This window comes from Crocodylus porosus, unplaced genomic scaffold (genome assembly GCF_001723895.1).
Source record: "Crocodylus porosus isolate Cpor-Errol unplaced genomic scaffold, CroPor_comp1, whole genome shotgun sequence".
Classification (NCBI taxonomy): Eukaryota; Metazoa; Chordata; order Crocodylia; family Crocodylidae; genus Crocodylus; species Crocodylus porosus.
The window spans coordinates 55,088,762-55,094,236 of NW_017728931.1; the positions used below are offsets into that span (position 1 = coordinate 55,088,762).

The 5,475-nt window shown below is 40.7% G+C and overlaps 1 protein-coding gene across 3 annotated transcripts in view; it reads right to left on the minus strand.

The window, feature by feature from the left end:
* Positions 1-5,475, minus strand: part of LOC109316761 (uncharacterized protein C3orf20-like) — a 58,244-nt gene that overhangs the window by 21,944 nt on the left and 30,825 nt on the right. Inside the window, exon 7 of one of the 3 annotated variants that reach the window (XR_002102914.1) lies at positions 2,924-3,069. The exons of the other annotated variants lie outside the window; for them this stretch is intronic. The gene's annotated coding sequence lies outside the window, so the exon portion shown is untranslated. The remainder of the gene's footprint in view (positions 1-2,923; positions 3,070-5,475) is intronic. 3 annotated transcript variants of the gene reach the window in all.

The window sequence follows — 5,475 nt, forward strand, 5'->3', positions numbered from 1 at the left end:
AGTGCCTAGCATACTGGTTCTTAATAACCCTCACAATGGCTTGTCTGTGCTGGGAGACCCTGTGCAGATACCTTGCCAACTGCTGGCATGGTTTCAAGGTCTGTGTTGATGACATTATCTCTGAGCAAGTTTATAAAAAACACAATGCTTAAAACAGAGTGTTTGACCTGTCTGCTTGAGGGCTCCAAACATGGCTCATACTGGGAGAGCTGAACTTCTGGTAGCAACAATGGAATGAAAGGAGCCAGATATTTGGGTAACATACAGCTGTTTTGCATGGTTGGGTTTCTGTCTATTTCTCTGTGAATGGTGTCAGTTATCTGTGGCCTTGCCTACCTGCTGTTCTTTTTTTCTTTTCCTTCCATATAATTTTTATTCTTATCTCTTTCCCATAGCTGTGCAGCAGACAATGAAGTTCTTTTCACATATTTTACTGTGTGCATTAATTTGTTGTTCATTAAGAGCTGTTTCTTATGATCTCTTGGAGGGGAGTTTCTTTCGTTGTGTACTTTTCTACCTTTAATTGAATGTTCACCACCTTGTAAGTCAGTTCTGGGTACCCATAATTTTTTTTTTTGTATTTTTCTCCCTAGTGCAACAATTGGCACTGGGGAGGGAGGAGAAGAGTTTTGTCTCCCATATTCATGAAGACTTACCAGGGTACTGGATACTTTTTTGTCTGCCCTTCAATTAGCTATGATTGGATGAGTAGGGAAATGAGGAAGTGTAAGTGCTTTATCAGCACTGCAGCTTGTTCTATTTATATGGAAGTTTGTTTATAATTTGACTTTCCTTTGAAGATTAATTTCCTGCTAAATGATCTTGGCAAAAGCTAGTTTCTGCATTATATAGTGCTGGCTCATTGACATAAGCACTTTAGTAATGAACATTGGTTACTTCTATCCAAGAAGTGGCTTTCTGCATGGTGTATGCTTCCTGTTGCAGCTTCCATAACTCCATCAAGGGCCTCTATACTTGCAACCAAGAAGATTCTCTTGTTTTGTTAGGCTGTTGCAGAAAGTCCTTTTGTGTTATATAAATGGCTGGCCAGAGAGTTTGGGGCTTTCAAGTGAGAGTGCCAGGAATCAACTGAAGAGGCTGGCAACAGGAAAGAGGCTTTGGTACAGGAACTGGGCTCATGAGCTCTGCAGGACAGATCCCTTTTCTCACTCTGCGGTTCCTAGGTTGCCCTAGAAATGGGTTCCCCATTTTACTTTTGGCGTGAAGACGGGACAGGCTGGCACGTCTCCTTATGAGTTCTGTAAATGAGGATGGGGGTCCCACACATTGTTCCTAGACTGTCAGAACAGGCAGTGTGTTCTGAGAGTGTTAGGAGCTCCACCGGCAGGCACCTCTTTCTGGGAGCTTTCCCTTCCTTGACTTTTCGTGGTAAGAGCTGCAGCCTTCTTTTAAGACCTCGTCTAGCAAAATATGACAGATGAGAAATATTCTACTGCTTATCCCCAGCTGCTAACACATTCCAGGAAAGAAAAGAAGCTGAGAACTGGTTTATTGCTGGGACAGAGCCAAGCAGGTTCCCTGTGGCAGGGGAAGTTAGTTTTTGGAGGGAGGAGAGGCTTGGGACAGCAAGTTGGGGGCAGAGCTCCATTCTGTGCTGGGCCTTACTGTATAATTGGTGCATAATTTCTTAATAGGGTACACTGTATAAAAGACTTTGCTTATTCTTTGCCATGCCCACTATTTTTTATCTTGAATACCAAACAGATCAATGCCATTGTTACAGAAAGAACTGTTATTGACCAAGCAATCTTTTATGTTTTCTTCCCTTCTCTGAGAGTTTTGAATGCTGGGTTGTATGTATTCTTCATAATTGCCATACGTGAAGAAGTGATACCACCAGTTCAGACAGTAAATATTTTTTGTAAGAATTGCACATGTTTCCTATACTGCCAAGAATGTATATATACAAGACTTAAGATTGTAACTTTTGAGCAAGTCACTTTCTTTAACTGTCTGAAATTTCTTTCCTGTTTCTGAAGTTCTCTGTTAATTAAACACTTGTATTCTACCGTGTACTCTTTTGTATTAGCTGTATCCCTGTATTTCTCCCCTCTCTCATTAAAATCTTTTCTTCCTTGTCCTTCTACTGTGCTTCTTGACACATCACTGGTATCTCATGAGGACTGGCTCAGAGTTTAAATATCAGTTTTTCAGCCCCAGCTGACTTACTGGAATAAGTTTCAAATATCATACAGGCAGGGTTTTGCAAACTGTAACATTGCCTCCTTCAGTTGACTGTACTACAGTTCAGTTTAGTCCCGCTAATACAGTTGTTTACATATTGATAGTATACTCAGTACTTTACAGGATACAGAAGGAGATCCCAGTCTGGCACAGCTTATAGTCTAAATAGATGAACAACATGCAATACATATGCTGAGATGATATAGATATAGATCCAGAAGGTTAATTCTTAGAGCAATTTTTCCTTTTGTCTCATGGGTGGATGACAGCATTTTTACCACGGCATATTAGTCGATGTGAACTTCATAGGAAAATATAGTTTTGAAAAAGATTTGCAAGGGGATAGTAGTGAGCATGTGGCACAGTAGAATAAGAAGAGCATTCCAAGCATAGGTGACAACTGAAGAAGGCATAAGATAGACAGAATCTTGGGGGCATGATAAGAAATTGGGGCAGAGATGGAGTCAGAAGCAGAGTTATACAAATTCTTAAGAGTAAGGACAAACAGCTTTTAAACTCCATATGGAGGATAAGGGGAGGCCAACAAAAAGATTCAAAGAGGAAGTGAAATGGTTTGAGCAGAAGCTAAAGACAGCAGATTCTCTATCATGTGACTCTCCTCTTCTAATAAACTTGGAATTGATGTTTGGCTTTGCCAAAACTCAAAGGCACAAACAGGGGTTTACCCTCAGGAATTTATAGCATCTCCCATGCACACCCTCACTCCCACTCCTGTCTGGCAGGGAAAAGGTCTTCAGGGAAGTGCTGTGAGGAAGACAAAGGACTGCTCTGGCAGTTGACCCCAGTAGTTGATCAGCATCCAGCCCTGGTCAAAGGGTATCTATCAGTATTCCTGGGTTTGGCCTCAGGGACAGAAAAGATGCTACACAAAAAGTTAGGTTCTGCCAGCCCAGGTCAATTTCACTGAGAGGAAGTAAGTTTCAAGAATATATTCTTAACCTTGGTCATGCCATTTCTTGAAAACCTATCTGTCAGATGTTCAGACAGGGCAATCTTCACAGCATCTTCAAGGATTCCTGCCCTTTATAGCAGACTGCCTTTGCCTTGATGGTACCAGCCCCATCAAAACAAATTCTCTGTGGTGATTATCAGGTCTGAAAATATCGTCCAAATTCTGTCCATCCTCAACTCCTCTGTGTAAAAAGTTTAATTTAGAATGGAGGTATTAGCTCTCTTGAACCAAGAGCTGTACAGTTAGGTTTCTTGACCTCCATATGTTTCAAATGGCTTTTATGTTTGTTACTGTACCTCTCTGCCACCAGTGGTCTGACATTTGCCAAATTTGAGCTATTATTGGTTTCAGTTAATGGTTTGTTTGCTTTTTGCCTTGTCATCTGTTCTTCGGGTGTGATGATCCTCCTAGTAGCTAGTCTGAAGGGAAAAAGGGTACCTAGAGATACCACAACGTGTATGATCTACTGGTGAGGATGCAGTCCAGTGAGATAACAGCTCATCATGCTCTCCCAACCATCTAGTTCCTAGATACTTATGGATTCATAATGAGCTACCAGAAAAAAAATCCATCTACCAGTTCTGGTACTCTTACATCCGGATGTGATCTTATCAAAAAGAATATTTATATTGGTTTACCAAAATAATACCAACACAGCATTCAGGCTTTTATTAGGGAGGTCATCAGCACAGTGGCCACCAGTACCTTCACCTGGTCAAAACAGTCCCTCTTCAGCTTCCTGGTCAGGCACTACAAGAACCAAACCTGAATCATGGCAAGCCTGAAGTGGTGACAGTTACCTAGTCATCTTTCCAAGGTTAAATACTTGGCTGAAGATTTTTTATGATTCTGTCTTGGATACTTGGATGAGACCTCACATGGCAGAGTAAATGGGCATCCCAAAACCCCCAACTCAACATCAATCCCTTGAAATTGGGTGCAGTAAGGAAAACAATAGTCATACTCCTCGAAAGGTTCAAAAGATAATTGTATCCATTCATGTGGCAAATAGACCCATTGTGGCATATTCTAGATACTACAGTAGAACAACCACCAAGAGTCTGATGAGAGAAGTCAGAAAAATTCTTCCTTTTGAACAAACCTTCAGCAAGCCCAGGAGTCAGGCTAACTGCTGCCATCAAATGGAGGGTGAACAAGCAAGTTCCCAACTGGAGTCTGAGTTGTTTTTTCTCTTCACATCATCATATGCAGTTTAGTAAAGTGGATGGTCCATCCTCCATAGGTCTTGGATTATTCTTTTCACTTTTATCCAAGTTACTCAGAAATATCCAGGATAACTTTTCTGTAACCAGGATCACCCCTTGTTTGGCTCAGCCTTCCCTTGGCATCCTAGACATTTACTGAAATGGGCATGGTCTGTCTTCTGGGATATCAGTCTTCTGGATCCTTAATCCTGATTTCTAGCATATGCATGTGGAAACTTGAAGTTCATGCCTCCTAGAATATGGTTATTTTCAAGAGCTATTTCCTTCTCAAATCCATACAACTTTTCAGTAGTGAGTTTACAAGGACAGAAGATGAACATCCCAAAATTATCTACCAAAAACACCTTTAGACTTTTAATTAGATAGTTTTCATAAGATTCTAATCACTTTTTTAGAAAAAAATCTGAGGGACTCATATCCTATTAATTTCAGTTCTAGTCCAATTGCTCTTAATTTCTGAAAGCAAACATTGCAAAGACCCATGATCTGATGCCTACTGGAACTTCAGTATGACATTCCAGCTTTCCTCCAATCCAGATCACCTTCTGACACACTAAAAAGAGCATTCTTGAAAGTTTCTCATTCAGAAGTGTGCCTTCCTTTCAGCCATCACATCAGCTCAAGAGATTTAGAGGATTGATGTCCCTTTTTATTAGAAAGCTTGTCTTTCCCAAATGAAATGGTTCTGAGGCCAGACCATCAATTTGTTTCCAAGAGTAGTGTGGTCATCCATTTAATTCAGTCATTTCTTTGCTCTCTCTTATTCTTTTTGATTCCTTGGAAAAACAAGCAGATGGAAGTAAACAATTTGAGTTGTATGGGTGTTACAAAGGAACATAGAACTAGAAGGGACCTTGTGGGTTGTTGAGTCTAGCACCCTTGTGAAATCTGCAGGTAATCCTCCAAACAGGCATCTCAAACCCTCACACACAACTGCAAAGCTTATAGATAACCAAAGCAATGCAAAACATTAACATCTTGGCAGCTCTACAAAACCAGGAAGACAAAAATCAGTTGTCTCTAAGCATAAAAGGCATTCATAGACATAGACATTAGGGCTGGAAGGGACCT